Raw genomic sequence first — 20,188 nt, forward strand, 5'->3', positions numbered from 1 at the left:
CCTCCTGAAAAGTGCTGTCCCGAAATTTCAATAGCAAATATCTGCGTGAAGCATAACGTCTCTCTTGTAACGTCTGCCAGTGGTGTTTGTTAGCACCTCCGTAACGCTCTCTCGCCAGATAAACGATCCCGTGAAGAAACGCGGATCTTCTCTGTCTCCTCTATCAAACCCACCTGATAGGGATCCCAGATAGATGAACAATACTCAAGAATCGGGCGAACAAGCGCCTTATAAGCCACTTCTTTCGTGGACGAGTTACATTTCCTTAAGATTTTTCCGACGAATCTGAGTCTGGTATCTGCTTTTCCCACTATCTGTTTTATGTGGTCATTCCACTTAAAGTCGCTCTGGATAGTTACGCCTAGATATTTTACGGCAGACGCTGTCTGCAGCTATGTGTCATCAATAGTGCAGCTATACAGTAGCGGATTTCTTTTCCTATGTATGGGCAATATGTTACATTTATTTACGTTCAGGGGTTAAACGCCAGAGCCTACACCATTCATAAATTCTGTGCAGGTCTTTCTGCAAATTCATACTGTCTTCTGGCGTTGCTACTTTGGTACAGACAACTACATAATCTGCGAATAGTCTCAAAGAGCATCCGACGCTTTCTACTAGATGGTTTATATATATTGTAAACAGCAACGGTCCTATCCCACTTCCCTGTGGTACTCCGGATATTACGTAAATCTGTCGATTTAGTTCCGCTAAGAGCGACGTGTTGAGTTCTATCTGCAAGAAAGTCTTGAATCCAACCGCAAGTCTGCTCCGATACCCCGTAAGCTCGTATTTGTTTCGTTAAACGGTAGTGCGGGACGGTTTCAAATGCCTGACTGAAATCAAGGAACACGGCATTTGTCTGAGCACCGTTGTCCACTGCGCTGTGGACCTCATGGAGTAACAGAGCGGGCTGTAGTACCGCAACTCATGGGCGCGAGTATGGCTTGTGGATCTGAGTGGACAATCACGTGGTTCCAGGCTGTACCCACGCTGTTACATGAAATGTATCAACAACAGCTCGTGAGGGACGTTTCTTACATTCGTCTGATTTGCCCCCGTGTCACGCTGAACTCCACGAGTGCTGAGAGCGATTACACCCTCTACCAGATTACAAAATGCTCGCATGTAATTATGACACAGAAGAAAAATGTATGTTTTGATGGCCCGCGAAAACTCCCACAGTTTTTCTCGTATAAAAAGTTAACGCCATTTATAACGTTAGATCAAATTATCTGACAGTATTTGCGGAAGATAAAACAAGGTTACTTTTGTTGCTTCTCAGTAATCTTGTGGGTTTAATTTCACGTACATCGCTCCTAAGTCGCTTGTGGTGGCCGACGGACATCTGCGGGCTTCTTCCGCTTGTGAACTGGGTACACTGTTGCTCTTTAAGCATCCCATGGGGAGGCCAAAACGTGCAGTCGTCATCCGATACTTCCGGCAGACTTGTGGTCAGGACCCTCTGGAGACACTTATGTGGCTTCCACCGATCCTAATGCCACATCATCGCCGAACACTCACCCTACTTTATTTAATCTCTGCCTCATGAGCTACTTCTAAATCTGTAATTGGGTATTTCTAGTACTACTATCATTGCTCCCTTACCCTAATCCAGTGACAAATGGAGTGCGGGAAGAATGATTCCTCTTCCCCGCAGACTTGAGAGTCATTTTTTAGGTTTTACTCACAGCCAGCAACTTTGTACGTTTCCTAACACATTTTCCGTGCACTTTCATTTCTGTAGTAATCATACCGATTCTCTCAATTCCTTCTTCTACAACAGGAAGAAGGCGACCTATGGGGAGATCAGTTTGGGTTCGGAAAAAATGTAGGAGGGAATCGATTTAACTTCGAAGATAGCTGAAGAAAGTATTTATACAATAAAAATCCGCTTCAGTTGCCAGTAATTTACTTAATTTTTCCACGACCGATTTCGAAACTTACAGCTTCACTTCAGGTGATATCAGATAATTTTATGAAAACAAATGAGTGGGGATCACACCCACGTCAAACTACTGCATGGGAGTGTAGGACCAACAACAGCTGCGTCGGCAGCACAACACTTTCCAGTCAGCTGTCTTTGTTTATGATGCCCGTATTTACATTACGTGGCCGATTTAGGAGTATAGAACTCCAGCCTCAGTCGTCCATGTGGCTATCCAGATCAATCGCCAACGGAGTACAGAAACTGAGATATAGTCTTTTGTGTATCATTATCAGTAATGTCTTATTGAATTACTTGCTACGGAAGTCGATTGCACAAAGGGTGTTTTATGTGTAGCGTGATAAAATGAAACACCTACTGCCATCGTTTTGATATTACTTTACTATATTGCAACCGATTTAGGTGACTCTGCACAGTATCTTCATGCTTTAACTGAATCCAGCCCTGTACACGATCCCATCAGTTCATAGATGTTGGCCACTAACGGGGTCGTGTATACGACCGGACTTCACCCCTCAGCGTCAGTTAAGGCATGAAGATGGTGTACAGAGTCACAGACTGGTTGCAGTGTAATAAAACAATATCAAACTCAACCGATGTCTGCAGGTGTTTTATTTTATTATGTAAGTCAACTCACGAAGTCCCACAGACCGTCAGTAGCAAGGATGAACATACAAAAATTTTAGGTAAGTGATCTGACTTGTTTGATGTAATCCATGATCGATTCATTTGGTCAGCTTTCCTGACGTCTGAAGACGAAGTTACACAATTCTGAAACCGATAAAGTTATGTAAATATGAGCTGCATAAATAAAGACCGTGGAGTGGTACAGTCTAGTAAATTCCGCAGAACGTCTAGGAGTATTTGAAAAACGGATAACGTTTGAAAAAACTGTAAATGTTGAAGCTAAAAGCACGGTTACATTTACACTCACATTTATAATCCGAAAGCCACTATAAATTCCATGGCGGAGGGTCTTTTGCACCAACTGTAGTGACTCATTGTGTTGTTCCATTCGCGTATGGAGAGAGCAAAAAAAAACACTATCTCTAATCTCTCCTTCGTCATACTTATCTGCCCAAGGTGTACGATGGAAGGGATACTAATTGTCCATAAAGCTGTTCAGGGTACATAACCGTACTGTCAGTATACAAAATTCTCCTGTGTTTCGGTCACTGTTGCAAGTGGTCTTCCAGGGTGTTTTACCTGTTGAGTAAACTTTCTCAGCAAGCAAAACACTCTAGTACTTGTTCACTTTATTAAAAGCTACGGTGCGGAGGCTGACGGAATTAGCTGTTTCGGTAGAAGATGTATGACTTCGGACCGATACTCACTAGTTTCCAGTCACTACCAACCTTAGCGTTCAACGATGTGTCTGAAGAATATCTTCACTGAACATATCAAAAAATTTGAACAAATTCAAATTCAATTACATATAACATTTTAGTGATCTCTGACTCTGTGTGTTACGTCAGATTTTGGTTATGTGTAGACGCGCCGAACACGTTGTCGTCTGCTAACTATTTTTTGACTAGGTTTGCTGCGTCGAAAAAGCTTTCATCGCCGGCCGGGACCATTTGAAACAGTTACTTCCTGCAGTTACTGCGCCGTAACTCATTATAAAGTGAACTGTCCGCCCCGGTAGCTGAGTGATAGCCGGCACGGTAGCTCAGTGTGTTCGGTCAGAGGGTTAGCAGCCCTCTGTAATAAAAAAACTGAGCTAATCGATCAACAACGAACTTCAACGGATGTCTTACGATGTCCGCCCCGAGCAGATGCAACGAACAAAAACGAACAAAATGAGATTTAAAAAAAAAAAAAAAAAAAAAAAAAAAAAAGTGGTCAGCGCGACAGAATGTCAATCCTACGGACCCGGGTTCGATCCCCGGCTGAGACGTAGATTTTTCTCCGCTCAGGGACTGGTGTTGTGTTTTTCTAATCATCATCATTTCATCCCCATCGACGCGCAAGTCACCGAAGTGGCGTCAAATCGCAAGACTTGCCCCCGGCGAACGGTCTACTCGATGGGAGGCCCTAGTCACACGACATTTACATTTACATAAAGTGAACAAGTAACAGAAGTGCTGAACATTCTACCTCGAATACCGATTCTCTGAGCTTATCCAATGATGTCTCACGAGAACTTATAGTCACGTTTCCCATACGTGTGGATTATGCAGTCTATTACAATCCTAGTAGCACCCCTCTCGTTTGCCTTCGTCTTTTTTTTGTGAGATCCACTAGATTAGTACTCCGGCCACTAGAACTATGCTCTGATATTGATTGCACTACTCTCTCGAGTTTGGTTTCTTTAGGAAGACGGCACTGGCCTAACCTACACTCAGATATATGAGGGCTATTCTTTTTCAATTTCCGAGCAGTAGTGAAATGGAAACCACACTGAAAATCAAAAATGTTTTATTTGCAACATTCAGCTACACCTTCCAGGTACTTCTCTGCACGTCGCCGCTCTGACGTAGACATTTAACGTAGTGTTGCACCAAACTTCCAACATCCTTGTCATAGATGGCAACTTCTGTGATTTCCGCGAATTCCCCACGCCTGTCTGCAGCTTGTTGAAGCCAAGTCCGGGTTGTATGTTGTGTGACCAAACGTTTCGCATCGAAAACGCTGCAGAACTGTCTTCGTTGCACCTGCAGTGTGCGGCCGAGGTCATGAAGAAGGAAACACATAACAGTTACGGTATGTAGGCAAAATAAGTCAGGCAAAGCCTCTCAGCGAGACTTCACAATTACCCGGCGAAACTAGTTTCTAGGCATCTTTACGTGCTCGCAATATGCTCAGAAATGAAAAGTGCTACGTAGTGCGATAGACGGCGAACTAGGAACACCGCGTAACATCAACAAGTTGTCAGCCGGCCGGGGTGGCCGAGCGGTTCTAGGCGCTACAGTCTGGAACTGCGCGACCGCTACGGTCGCAGGTTCGAATCCTGCCTCGGGCATGGATGTGTGTGATGTCCCTAGGTTAGTTAGGTTTAAGTAGTTCTGAGTCCATGGGACTGGTGACCTCAGTAGTTAAGTCCCATAATGCTCAGAGCCATTTGAACCATTTATTGAACAAGTTGTCAACAAGTCACTGTGAAAGCTGGTGGTGGCTCCACAGTGGTGTGGGCTGCGTTTACACGGAATGAATTGCGTTCTCCGGTCCAATTGAACCGCTCACTGACTGGAAATGCTTACGTCTGGCTACCGGAGACTATTCATGGGCTTCATGTTTCCAAACAACGATGAACTTTTATGGATGTGCCATGTCACCAGGCCACAATAGCTCGTGATTGGTTTGAAGAATATTCTAGAAAATTCGGGTGAGTGATTTGGTCAACGCGATCGCCCGACACGAATCCCATCGAACATTTATGCGACATAATCGAGAGGTTAGTTCGTCCACAAAATCTTTCACTGGCAAAAACTTTCCCAATTTTGGGCAGCTATAGAGGCAGTGTGGCTTATTATTTCTGCAGGGGTCTTCAGACGTTTTGTTAAGTTCATGCCACGTCGAACTGCTGAACTACACGGGGAACAAGGAGGTCCGACAGGATAGCCGCGATGTCTTAACGCGCCTGGTCACGGTTCGCGCGGCTCCCCACATCGGAGGTTCGAGTCCTCACGCGGGCATGGGTGTCTGTGTTGGCCTTAGCGTAAGTTAGATTAAGTAGTGTGTAAGCTTAGGGACCGATGACCCCAGCAGTTTCGTCCCATAAAACCTTACCACAAATAAATAAAATGACTATGTGGGATCTTTGATTTGAATGTCCACATTCTATCCCTTTATGTCCTCATTTGTACTGTTTTATGATTTATTTACGATTGCGGGCAGCCTTATGCCGCCACTCTGGCGCTGGTTCCGTATCTGAACGGTTGGTTGACTTTAGTGTGTACCACGTATATCTCTGTGCAAACTCGTATGAATGTGAAGTACTTAAGTCTATAATTAGAAATAATATTTTTTATTTTCAGGACAACAACTATGACATACACGTTGGGGGGGGGGGGGGAGGGAGGGAAGAGTTTCAGGAGATTGCTGCAACTTTAGGCAGCTAAATCTGGGAATGATAGGATTCTTTGTTTCAGACCAACAGCCTGGCCTTTTTGGAGGTGATTAGAAAATAATGTAACTGTCTATTTTGAATGTAGGTTAATAAAATATCGCTTGTTAGTTTGTAAGCTAAGATTTTGTATGAAATCCATGTGAAGATTTTTGATTAGGTCAAGCACTTCTCCAAGTCTGAAAGCCGCGCGGGATTAGCCCAGCGGTCTAAGGCTCTGCAGTCATGGACTGTGCGGCTGGTCCCGGCGGAGGTTCGAGTCCTCCCTCGGGCATGTGTGTGTGTGTGTGTGTGTGTGTGTGTGTGTGTGTGTGTGTGTGTGTGTGTGTGTGTGTGTGTGTTTGTCCTTAGGATAATTTAGGTTAAGTAGTGTGTAAGCTTAGGGACTGATGACCTTAGCAGTTAAGTCCCATAAGATTTCACACACATTTTTCCAAGTCTGAATAAATTTAGGTACAGCCTTTGTTAAAGTGAGCTGTATAGAAAAAGCAGACCATTAGAGCCTGAACCATACTCAGTTTCAGAACTCCGTGTGTGATTTTTATATATTTGCATGCGAAATTAATTTTACATATAAATTTCAGCGAATTAAATTTTAGTAGATACAGTGACATTAAAGATGGGCTTTATCTTCGTCACGCACGTAGTGGGTTCAACACGGACAATACCCATGGTAATTCTTTGTGTAGGATGCTTCATGTGACAAAGCTAATTCAGAAAAGTAATATCTTGTGAAGCTTTTGATTTTGTACTCTCTGAGCAAAAAAAGGGTGAGTACATTAGTCATCTATCCAGCAGTGCCACAAGCAGCCACATTGCACCGGGGAATGTGTCTGGTCGTTCCAGAGATTAAAAGTATCTTTCTCAGGAAAAATATCGTGTGTGAAATACTGAGCGTGTGGAGCACGTTTGATCATAGTACATAATAGTGAGTGCAACGAAATGCATAGAGAGTAGCAGCATGGGATACGGTGCATAAATAAGTTGCCATGATCAGTAAATAGTTACGCAAGTGACCTGTGTATTGTTATTAAAATTAATTGAGAGGTAAACAGTAGATATGTATAATTCAATATTTTGGAGAGATTCATAGCAGTAAATTAAATATTTATGATAAATTTATGTTGATTTAATGTGTCTTGAGACGAGCTTTGTGATGCAAGATACTAAGGTAGAGTTAAGATTGATTCGCTGCACGAGTATGAACATTATGAGAATGTGAATTTGAATTAGTAGCTTAATAGAGCACGTATAGTATGGAGGACATCCCAAACCAAACACGTGTTGTTCACTGTAGACTTCGATATTACGGTACCGTAGTACACATGCTAGTTGTGAAGTTGAACTGAAATGTTAACTAACAATTATGCCTATGGGGTACAAGTAAATAATTACAAAATAAATTATTTTAGGGATATAGGTGAAATTAATGCTCTAAAATGGTGGTCCTTGTCAGTTCTAGTCAGCAGTCATTTTCTTCCCGCCATGCAATCAGGTGTTCCTTAGTCACGCAATTGCGACATGGAAACTATACTATGACGAAACCCCGGAGTTGATATTTTGCACAGTGATTTGGTTAGAGCTGAGTCAGTATGGCAGTGATGTTATAAGAGGCTGTATCTCGGGGATAGTTCGTCACAGTAATGATTCTGTTAAAAGTAAAATTACAGGCCAGAATTTGCAGGTCATATGGTCGGGGCATTATTAAGAGAAAATCTGTTGTTCTCAGTGACGCTATTTACGGACAGCGGTATGATGCTTGACCGCTGCTATTACTAGTATAAATATTAATTGCTCCTCAAATCACATATCTAGCGGTTGTCCACTAGATACGCAAGAAAGTCAAGGGAGTAAGCTCTCATTTCTAACTGTATTCGTTGAAGTGGAACTTCCACGAATGAAATGGTCTCTCGGTCACATTCCACTGCTTTTTTTGTGCAGGACTCTTCCGCCTGCAGAATTCTCCGTAAATTGCAGATCAGTTTCCTTCTTAGAGAAACTGAATCTGAAACATGTCCGGTAAACGATACGGACACAATTCCTTTCTCAGAATGAAACTTACGTGACGCAGGTAGCTATCCGGAATTTGCGCAGGCAGAATTCTGTGGAATCGCTTGATCTTTGCAGATGTCCGCATCATTCGTATGAACTGAATCACACTCTGACCTTCAGTTCAGCTTACGTGGCAAGTTTACCCAATACCCCGGAAAAGAGAGAGCGAATTTTCATGTCATTGGATGGAACAAAATGAACTTTTCTGAAGTCTTGACTGCGAGTCCGACGAATGGGGAATTGATTTTACGTCTGTCGTTCTCAAATGCTAAAGTCAGAAAGGTCTCGCACAGTCCTTACTCCTCAGCTTCTTGTGAACGTTAAAATGGCCACCATCACCTGTAATTTGATCTCATGGTGCAATGGCATGAAAGAAACATCAACGGGCTCTAGAGAGTTCAACCCAACAAGAAATACTTTCCAGCATTGAAGGCCGATAGTGTATTGAACAAAGGGGACGTTGATTACCAAGACAGCGACAAAAGCCCTGCTTAATAAAATGGGAATACAAGAGATCAGTCTACCCCTTAGCAAATTTTTCACTCCCATGTTTCCTCTCTGTTTCATGGCGCGGATTGGAAGTCCGCAGAAATTTCTCGTCTGTCCCCTGGTGGTGCGAGACTACAGTGTCAACATGCAGTCAAATTTCGTAACCAGTTGAACAATGATTTAGATTGCAGATGAAACAAATGGTGTCACAAAAAATCTTCTCAATTGCTTGGCCGCAGCGAAGTCAGTAGTTACGTACGTAGATTATGAAGCATCGTTTTAAATTTTGATCGACAGAGTGGTAAAAGTGGAAAGAGATTCTGGAATGAGGATCAGTATAGGAGAGTCAGTATGCAGGGCGTTTAGGTACCAGGGGGAGATTAACCAGAATGATTGACTTTCTTAAAACTTTGTTCGTTGTGAAGATGTGAACAGCAACACGTCTTGTTTACTTGACACCTTGTTTTTTTGGATTCGGTAATCCGCTTCCTCTCCTTATCAACTGTTCAGAAACGCGACACAGTGCACCATTCACGTAAACATTACGTGTTGTTGTTGTGGTCTTCAGTCCAGATGGTTTGATGCAGCTCTCCATGCTACTGTATCCTGTGCAAGCTTCTTCATCTCCCAGTACTTACTTCAACCTACATTCTTCTGAATCTGCTTAGTGTATTCATTTCTTGGTCTCCCTCTGGGATTTTTACCCTCCACGCTGCCCTCCAATGCTAAATTTGTGATCCCTTTATGCCTCAGAACATGTCCTACCAACCGGTCCCTTCTTCTTGTCAAGTTGTGCCACAAGCTCCTCTTCTCCCCAATTCTATTGAATAATTCCTCGTTAGTTATGTGGTCTACCCATCTAATCTTCAGCTTTCTTCTATAGCACCATATTTCGGAGGCTTCTATTCTTTTCTTGTCTAAACTATTTATCGTCCACGTTTCACTTCCATACATGGCTACACTTCATTCAAACATTTTCAGAAACGACTTCCTGACACTTAAGTCTATACTCGATGTTAACAAATTTCTCTTCTTCAGAAACGCATTCCTTGCCATTGCCAGTCTACATTTTATATCCTCTCTGCTTCGACCATCATCAGTTCGTTTGCTCCCCAAATAGCAAAACTCATTTACTACTTTGAGCGTCCCATTTCCTAATCTAATACCCTCAGCATCACCCCGATTTAATTCGACGACATTCTATTATCCTCGTTTTGCTTTTGTTGATGTTCATCTTATATCCTCCTTTCAAGACACTGTCCATTCCGTTCAACTGCTCTTCCAGGTCCTTTGCTTTTTCTGACAGAATTATAATGTCATCGGCGAACCTCAAAGTTTTTATTTCTTCTCCATGGATTGTAATTCCTACTTCGAATTTTTCTTTTGTTTCCTTTACTGCTTGCTCAATATGCAGATTGAAAAACATTACATATGTAACTCAAAACTGACAATGACTCTCCGCACCAGCTCATAGTGCAAGCATCCATGGTAACATAACCTCTCACTTCCTGCAGTTGACAGTAAAGAGATGGAAACACAAGCAAAATGCACACCACTCACTCAGTCAGCGGTCTTCAAGTTTGTGTGAATACAATACACAACGAAGAGAAGGTAGAAATGCTACTCATCCACGGAGAATGTAAGTTAGTCGACTATAACTTAGCAAATCGTTATTGCTACATACTTTATCTATAACGTGCTTTGAATAAATACGCACCACAATTCTCAACGTGATTTCAGAAAGTTTTATACATTATTATGGCATGATAAATAACTATTTTTGAATACTCCACTACTCTTCAAAGTGATACAGATATATGCACCAGTTTTCTGTAGGATACAAAGTCTCAGTTAGTAATGGTTGGATCGTTGTAACAGTCGTTCACTTCCCCTGTGACACGAGGGGCACACAACAAGTAATGCAACTCGGTTTTTTTTCTGAAATCAGGTCGGTTTTATTTAGGTTTTAAATAAACGATACTCTTCCCAACTCATTTGACTGCAAAATCCTATTTTTCCACATAATCTCCGTTCTATACCACGGCCTTACTCCACCTTAATGGGAGGTCCTGTATGTTCTCATGGTATTACTCTGCCAGCCGACGTCGGCGCCAACATCCTGCTGTGTCACTGGCCTCCAACGTCATCCACGTACTGCTTCCCGCGGAGTGCATCCTTCATTGTGCCAAGCAGCTGGAAGTCTGGAGGCGCGAGATCCGAGCTGTGGCGTGGATAAAGAAGAGTCCGCTGACGATTCGTGAGCTCCTCTCGGGTGCACAGACTTGTGTAAGGCCTTACGTTGTCATGGAGAAGGATGGGTTTGTTTGCATTTTTGTGGCAACGAACACGCTGGATCATTTCTTTGATTTCCTGAGGGCTTACACCTGTGTGCGACCGGCCGCCAGGAGGGAGATCGACAGGTTTGCGCGACCTTATTGCGATGATGAGACGGTTCGCCGAACGATTCACCGTTTTATGGAGATGGTGTCTATTCTTTCGGACATGTCTGAAAGAACAGATACCATCTTCATATACGAGGTGCATTCAAGTTCTAAGGCCTCCGATTTTTTTCTAATTAATTACTCACCCGAAATCGATGAAACTGGCGTTACTTCTCGACGTAATCACCGTGCAGATGTACACATTTTTCACAACGCTGACGCCATGATTCCATAGCAGCGGAGAAGGCTTCTTTAGGAGTCTGTTTTGACCACTGGAAAATCGCTGGGGCAATAGCAGCACGGCTGGTGAATGTGCGGCCACGGAGAGTGTCTTTCATTGTTGGAAAAAGCCAAAAGTCACTAGGAGCCAGGTCAGGTGAGTAGGGAGCATAAGGAATCACTTCAAAGTTGTTATCACGAAGAAACTGTTGCGTACCGTTAGCTCGATGTGCGGGTGCGTAGTCTTGGTGAAACAGCTCACGCGCAGCCCTTCCCGGACGTTTTTGTTGTAGTGCAGGAAGGAATTTGTCCTTCAAAACATTTTCATAGGATGCACCTGTTACCGTAGTGCCCTTTGGAACGCAATGGGTAAGGATTACGCCCTCGCTGTCCCAGAGCATGGACACCATCATTTTTTCAGCACTGGCGGTTACCCGAAATTTTTTTGGTGGCGGTGAATCTGTGTGCTTCCATTGAGCTGACTGGCGCTTTGTTTCTGGATTGAAAAATGGCATCCACGTCTCATCCATTGTCACAAACGATGAAAAGAAAGTCCCATTCATGCTGTCGTTGCAGGTCAACACTGCTTGGCAACATGCCACACGGGCAGCCGTGTGGTCGTCCGTCAGCATTCGTTGCACCCACCTGGATGACACTTTTCGCATTTTCAGGTCGTCATGCAGGACTGTGTGCACAGAACCCACAGAAATGCCAACTCTGGAAGCGATCTATTCAACAGTCATTCGGCGATCCCCCAAAACAATTCTCTCCACTTTCTCGATCATGTCGTCAGACCGGCTTGTGCGATCCCGAGGTTGTTTCGGTTTGTTGTCACACGATGTTCTGCCTTCATTAAACTGTCGCACCCACGAACGCACTTTCGACAAATCCATAACTCCATCACCACATGTCTCCTTCAACTGTCGATGAATTTCAATTGGTTTCACATCACGCAAATTCAGAAAACGAATGATTGCACGCTGCTCAAGTAAGGAAAACGTCTCATTCTCGCCGCTGGCGGTAAAATTCCATCTGCCGTACGGTGCTGCCATCTCTGGGACGTATTGACAATGAACGCGGCCTCATTTTAAAACAATCCGCATGTTTCTACCTCTTTCCAGTCCGGAGAAAAAAAAATCGGAGGCCTTAGAACTTGAATGCACCTCGTAGTTACGGCTAACCGGCCATTGACCTCCTTCTTCCGTGCTGGATGCACACGCATTGCCCGAACTCTTACGGGACTCGGTAAGATTTGCTGCCGCGAGTAATGAGTGTAATGGGCAGGGGCAGTACGAATGTAGTGTGTGGACATTAATTTGGGAATGTGGGTCTCACGGGGAGCGTGGAAGGGATAAATCCCTGCAGTCGCACTATCCTCTGTGCCCTCGGTGGTTCAGCGTGTTCGGTCAGAGGGTTAGCTGGTTAGCTGTAATAAAAAACTGAGTTAATGGATTAACGACGAACTGAAACGGATCTCTTGCGATGTCCGCCCCGAGCAGATACAACGAACAAAATGAGATTAATATAAAAAAAGATGGATAGAGCGTCTGCCATGTAAGCAGGAGATCCCGGGTTCGAGTCCCGGTCGGGGCACACATTTTCAGCTGTCCCCGTTGATGTATATCAGCACCTGTTGACATCTTAGGGTCTTGATTTAATTATCATTTCACTCGCCGTTTTTGCTCAGTGTCAGGTCTGCGCAGACATTCTGCAAGCAACTATGAATAACTGCGATGCTCTGGTTTCCCGTCAAAATAAACTCACAAAGAGTGGCCACAACATTGGGATCACGGATTTATTTCAAACTTTGTTCACCTTAGGTCATAAAAACAACATAATGTGCAAGCAGTAAGGTGCACTTCAGTAGCAAAACCGCAAGAGAAGTTTTACACGTCTATTACGAAACTGAGGTATCTGTGCGAAGGTACTGGCCGTAAGAAGTAAGTCCGGTCAAGTGGGGCCGGCACGGTAGCTCAGCGTGATCGGTCAGAGGGTTAACTCCCCTCTGTAATAAAAAGCTGGGTTAATGGATCTTTGATGAAGTTGAACAAGCGTCATGGGACGCTCGCCCCGAACAAACAGAACGAACAAAAGCGAACAAAATGATTAAAGACAAAAAAAGTGTGTTCCGTCAGAGGGTTAGCTGTCCTCTGTAATAATAATAAAAAAAAACTGAGTGAACGGATCAACGATTGACTTTAACAGGTGTCGTGGGACGTCCGCCCCGAACATATACAACGAACAATAACGAACAAAAAGTGACAAAAAAGTGGTTAGTGTTCGCTCTTTTTAAGAGGTCCGTAGACGAGGCGACGGTTCGAATCGTCATGACATTCCTTATCGGCAGTAGTCGAAGAACACGGAGTCACCTTAATTTTGGCAGTACAATTGTAAATTCTGTGATATTCAAAAAATTTGTGTCTACACCATTTGTTCTTACCACGTTAGCAACGTCTCAACGCTACGCAGGTTAACTGCCAAATCGGGCCTGCCTCTGTGTCTGCAGCTCGAAGCTTCGAGGTGCAAAATTGTATGGATAAGGGTTTTCGTAAATCGCGACAGGCAAATATTTTCAGGGAACTCTACACGTTTCTTTGTTTACTTGTCGATGGTAATAAATATATTTGTTCTAACAATTAAATTTAATTGAAATAGAAGTAGTCAAATAACATGAATTCACTAAACCTTCATGCAAATATTCGTGGTTTTTTAATTATATTACCTCTCAAATGTCATATAAATTAAATAATATGACAAGTGATGAAAAAAATATACATTAAAAATTGTGTTTGAGCGGGAGTCTAACAGTCGTCCCATCCACGTTCGTCTTAGGATGTCCGCAGTTCGTGGTCTCGCGGTCGCGTTCTCGCTTCGCGAGCACGGGGTCCCGGATTCGATTCCCGGCGGGGCCAGGAATTTTTCACCTGCCTCGAGATGACTGGGTGTTTGTGTTGTCCTCATCATTTCAGCATCATTCGTGAAGTGGCGCGATAGGACTGAGCAAAGGTTGGGAATCTTACGGGCGCTGATAACTTCGCAATTGAACGCCCCACAAATCAAATATCATCATCTTCATCGTCTTAGGAATCTCAAACGCTAACGACATTCTTTTTAAAGTATCATTTTGTTCGTTTTTGTTCGTTGCATTTTCTTGGGGCGGGCGTCACAAGACACGTGTTCAGTTTCGTCGTTGATCCAACCCTTCACAACCATGAACTTTAACGGAGAGTAGCTACGCACAGATTCATGAACCACAAAAGAGACGTGAAAAACTCCTCTTGCGATTTTCTCGAAATTACCAGAGTAACGCACTTCTGGCACATTGTATTGTTTTAATGGCCTATCAAAGGTGTACAAAGCTTAAAGTAAACCTGTGATCGCCGGCCGGTGTGGCCGAGCGGCTCTAGGCGCTTCAGTCTGCATCCGCGCGACCGCTACGGTCGCAGGTTCGAATCCTGCCTCGGGTATGGATGTGTGTGACGTCCTTAGGTTAGTTGGGTTTAAGTAGCCCTAAGTTCTAGGGGACTGATGACCTCAGACGTTAAGTCCCATAGTGCTCAGAGCCATTTGAACCATTTTTTTGAAACCTGTGATCCCAAATCCGTGGCCTCCCCTTGTCAGTCCCAGCCCTCTGCTTGGGACGCACCCCCGCTACAGAAGCCATTTTGTAGGATACGTAGAGCACCCCCATCTACCGCAACTTCATTGAACTATAGGGGGTGAAGTAGGAATATTCCACGATCTCCTAGGCTGGCCGTGTGGCCAAGCGGTTGTAGGCGCTTGAGTTCGGAACTGCGCGACTGCTATGGTCGCAGACTGGAATCCTGCCTCGGGAATGGACGTGTGTGATGTCGTTAGGTTTAAGTAGTTCTAAGTTCTAGGGGACTGATGACCTCAGAGCCATTTGAACCACAATCTCCTACAACAAACTCCACATTTTTTTGAACCGAAATAGGCAGAGAAAAAAATGTGTTGTATTGCTTACTGAACGCCTCACGTAGAAATCCGTTCCTTGTCACAAAGCCATTTAAATGGTGATTAATTGAAAACCTCAGCTGCCGACAGGTGTTGTTGATGTACCTCGATGGGGACAGCTGAAAATGTGTGCCCCGACCGGGACTCGAACCCGGGACCTCCTGCTTACATGGCAGACGCTCTATCCATCTGAGCCACCGAGGACACAGATGAATAGCGCGACTGCAGAGACTTATCCCTCGCACGCTTCCCGTGAGACCCACATTCCCAACTGCCCACAATTCTGCATAATTATGTAATGTACCTAATAGATACTTGCCCATCTATTAGGTACATTACATAATTATGTAGCATTGTGGACAGTTGGGAATGTGGGTCTCACGGGAAGCGTGCGAGGGATAAGTCTCTGCAGTCGCGCTATTCATCTGTGTCCTCGGTGGCTCAGATGGATAGAGCGTCTGCCATGTAAGCAGGAGGTCCCGGGTTCGAGTCCCGGTCGGGACACACATCGAGGTATATCAACAACACCTATCGGCAGCTGAGGGCTTCAATTAATTATCATTTATTCTAGAGAATCTACACGGTCATCAATGGTATCTGTTCTTTCGAGAACAGTTACTATCTTCATATACCATTTAACTAACCGCTGTCTGAACATCCTCATCTTCGGAAAACCTCTTTCCCCCAGACGTTCCTTCAGCTCGCCGAAAGATTGAAGTCATGTGGTGCCGGATCTGAACTCACTGATCAGCATCGGGCACTTTCTGTGCGGCCTTCGTAAAACTGAAACTTCCTGGCAGATTAAAACTGTGTGCCCGACCGAGACTCGAACTCGGGACCTTTGCCTTTCGCGGGCAAGTGCTCTACCAACTGAGCTACCGAAGCACGACTCACGCCCGGTACTCACAGCTTTACTTCTGCCAGTACCTCGTCTCCTACCTTCCAAACTTTACAAAAGCTCTTCTGCGAACCTTGCAGAACTAGCACTCCTGAAAGAAAGGAGACATGGCTTAGCCGCAGCCTTGGGGATGTTTCCAGAATGAGATTTTCACTCTGCAGCGGAGTGTGCGCTGATATGAAACTTCCTGGCAGATTAAAACTGTCGACACCATTTCACTAACGTTGGGCACGACAGTGCATTTGATCCACATATCGCCAAAATTTCATAGTGAATCTTTGTGCAGTTTAGACGTTTTGTACACAAGAATCGTACTGCTCCGCTTACTTCGACTTTTTGAGTGCGTTTCCAGTTGCAGTGCGATTTCACTCGTACGCCGTTATCAGCCTCTGCTCCCTACTGCGGGAGAGCTGTGTCTGCGGGAAGCCCCGAACATGCACTCTCTTTTGACAACGCGCCACTTTTCCTTGCACGAGGGTCTTAACGTGGGGCAAGATATGTAACTTACTTTCTGAAGTAGTATATATGCAAGGTAGCACATTTATCATGACCATTCCCCCCCCCCCCCCCCCAAAAAAAACAATAAAAGCATCAAGAAAAATGTTGTTTACCTAATAGGGAGACATTGATCAGCATGTCTTTCTTATAACTTCTTTCGTTCCTCAGATAAGAACAGCAGAGAGTGCCTTTTCAAATACAGCCCTATATTTCTTATTTGGTGATCCACAACCTCTCCTCAACACTAAAAACGTTTGACAGTATATATCATGTCATTATTAAAAACAAAACATAAAACTGTCTTTGAACCTCCTGCACTAGCATACAAAGCACGCACCCGCGTTAAATCAACTCGTCCACCTGATGGAGTTGACAGCAAATAAATGGAAAAACAAGAAAATACGCACCGCGTATTCAGTCAACCGCCTTCAGTTGAATTTTGTATCGTGCGTCTGCTCCTGTTATCTGTAACATAAGCCGAATGAAGGAAGCGAGTAGGAGCAGGTGAGGTAAAGCTTTCGGTACTGCAAGTAAAGTAAAAGTGGTTTTACTTTAGTCCAACCCGAATTATACACTGAATACATAACTTGGTACAGGTGAGCTCGTAGGTGCGAAGCCGTGGTCCAGATAGAAAGCCTCAATAGCAAACTAAGCTAAAGCGATGGTTCTCGACCATCTGCTCTTGATGAACTTGGGGCGAAAGTTGAGCGGCGCTCGTAGAGCTCCACAGCGTCAGCTAGAGGGCGCTGTGGTCGGCGAAGATCTTCCGCTCTCGTAGTGCCGAGCTACGCATTGGCATCTTAACTATCGACACCACACACTCATTGTTCACATGGCTCTGAGCACTATGGGACTTAACATCTGAGGTCATCAGTCTCCTAGGCTTAGAACTACTTCAACCTGACTAACCTAAGGACAGCACACACATTTATGCTCGAGGCAGGATTCGAACCTGCGACCGTAGTAGCAGCGCGGTTCCAGACTGAAGCGCCTCACCATCTATAGCCGTCCTATCACCCTCACTCCCACACTTAAGTACCTTGGCGTCACCCTCGACCGTCGCCTCTCCTGGACTCCCCTCCTCCGGACAATCCAAGCCAAGGCACGCTCCCGACTCAGTCTCCTCAAGCTCCTCTCCGGCTGTACGTGGGGTCTGGACCCCTCCACCATCCTCCACACCTGTAAGTCCCTCATCCGCCCTATCCTTTGTTATGCCCATCCGGCTTGGATCTCCGCCCCACCTACCTTTTATAAATCCCTCCAAATCCTTGAACCTCATGCTCTCCGCCTCGCCTATCGCATCCGTCTCCCCTCCCCCACGCGGATCCTGTACGATCTCATCCCCTTCCCCCACCTCCTCCTTTTCCTTGAAAGGATACGGATCCTCTACACCGCCCGCAAACTCGATCCTCCTCACCCGCTCGTCTCCCCGATCCTCTCCCACCCCCGCCCGCTGCCGCGCCTGTATTCCCAAGTCCTGTCCGGTCTCCATCTCCATCTCTCCACCCTCCTTACCCTCTCCCAGGGTGGCTTCCGCCAGCTCCCCCTCCCTGATGATGTCCTCCTCCCCTCCATCTACCCCTCCTACCAACTTTAATCCTCCCTCCCTCTTCCTGTATCTGTTCCTTTGGGCATCCTCCATCCTCCATCCCTCCCCTCCCCTTCTCCCCACGGCCCCCCCTCCCCTGTCCTTCTACTCCTCCTCCCCTCTCCTCAGCCATTGGCATCTCTGTTCTCCCCTCTCCACCCACCCTCACCCTTCTTCCCCTCTTGGCAGGTCCCCGGACTCGCACACGCTACGTGGACTTTCGCGCGCCGGGGATCATCGCCATCTGTGTCTCGTGTGTGTGACGTCGTTTAGTGATTTTAGTGTCCGCCGTCACGCTTCTCCGTTCACTTGTGCCATCGGATTCATCAATGTTATGTGCGCCGTGTCAACGTGATTTCAGTGTCTTTCTCGTCGAGTGTGAACGGCTCCGTGTTTTTTGTGTGACTGTGAGCACTATTTTTTGCCCGTCACTATGTTCATTTTCATTCTCCATTCTTGTACTGTGATTGTCAACTCTATGGCTGAAGAGCGGCGTAGCATGCCGCTGCCAGTCTCCCTGATTGTTCAGGTGTTAAAATAACAATAAAGTAAAAAAAAAAAAAAAGACTGAAGCTCCTAGAACCGCTCGGCCACAAAGACCGGCCTATCGATACCACATTGAAGACGTGGGGTGACAGTCGAGTTGGTATTCCACTGCTGTCTGGGGCCTTTCCAGACACGGTTGCGTCCTGAAATCTCAACTGACTGGAGTAGAATTGTCTTCAGTATGCGTCTCACTTGGAACTGAGCCCCAAGGCCCAGCGAAGACGTGTCTGGAGGCGCCTTGGACAGCCATGGGTTACCGTCCTCTCTGTCGTCCGCCATACGACACGACAACCAGGAATGATGGTCTGGCGTGCAATTTCTTTTCGTAGCAAGACCTCTTTGGTTGTCATACGCGGCACTCTTACCGCACAGCAGTACGTCGACGACATTCTACGCTCCGTTTTGCTGCCCTTCATGGCAAGCCACCCTGGGCTTACATTTCAGCAAGATAATGCTGGCCCGCATAGGGTGAGGTTTTCTAATGTTTGTCTTCGTGCTCGCCAAACCCTATCTCGGCCAGCAAGGTCGCCCCATCTCTCACCATCTGAGAAGGCTTGGTGCCGTATGGGCAGGGTCCACCAACCAGCTCCGGATTTAGATGGTCCAACTCGCCAATTGGACAGAATCTGGCACGACATCCCTCATGGGAACATTCAACAACTCTTATCAACACCAAGCCGAATGCCTGTACGAAGGACCAGATGTGGACAAGCATGCTATCGACTTGTTCAGCTTGAGAAGCTCTTTCTCTTGAACAAATTATCCAATTTCCCTGAAATTGTAATCGTTTGTTTGTTTGTTTGCACATGTACATCACACCTACCGGTTTCCGTCCCATTCGGAAAATTCCTTTGTGGTTCGACGTTTCTTGTCGTAGAGTGTATTTGGGATGGTCAAAGTAAATTATATAAGGTGAGTCAGGGGGGGAAATGATTCTGGACAAAAAAACTTCAAATGAAACATATACCCTTTTCTTAACCGTATCCGACGGAGAGCTATTTGGAAATCACGCGGTTCAGTCGCTTGTCCTCCTTCACCATCAGCTTTCACATGCCAATACAACAACGCGACATTAGATTACGTAGTGCTGTCTTGACTGACCGTTTCTCAGTGAACGCGCAGTGTGGTATTATTGACGACAAACTCATCGATCCAGTTGTTTTTGATAACCATCTTACTGGATTGAAGTATCCCGATTTGTTTGAAAATGTGTTACCAGCATACTTGGAGGATATTCCTGTGGCAACACTATGTCATATGCACCTTTAGCATGTCGCGGCTTCTGCACGTCCCTTACAGTCAATGGCACAGTACCTTACTGAAACATATCGTGGGCGTTGAATCGGTCACTGTGTAGTAATTTTTCGGTCATCGAGGCTACCCAATCTTACTTCATTAGATTACTGTTTGTGGGGATAGCGTAAGAGCGCGGAGTGTTCACAAAGGAGGAAGTTCTCACTTGTGTTTT

At 45.2% G+C, this 20,188-nt stretch overlaps 2 non-coding genes across 2 annotated transcripts; one reads left to right on the forward strand and one right to left on the reverse strand.

The window, feature by feature from the left end:
- Positions 1 to 15,320: 15,320 nt before the first annotated feature.
- Trnat-ugu lies at positions 15,321 to 15,394 on the reverse strand. Its single transcript has one exon. It is a non-coding gene; the product is annotated as a tRNA-Thr (tRNA).
- Positions 15,395 to 15,619: 225 nt separating this feature from the next.
- Positions 15,620 to 15,694, forward strand: Trnat-ugu. The gene has a single exon. It is a non-coding gene; the product is annotated as a tRNA-Thr (tRNA).
- The last annotated feature ends 4,494 nt before the right edge of the window (positions 15,695 to 20,188 follow it).

The sequence above is a fragment of the Schistocerca americana genome, chromosome 5, assembly GCF_021461395.2.
Source record: "Schistocerca americana isolate TAMUIC-IGC-003095 chromosome 5, iqSchAmer2.1, whole genome shotgun sequence".
In the NCBI taxonomy this organism is placed as follows: domain Eukaryota; kingdom Metazoa; phylum Arthropoda; class Insecta; order Orthoptera; family Acrididae; genus Schistocerca; species Schistocerca americana.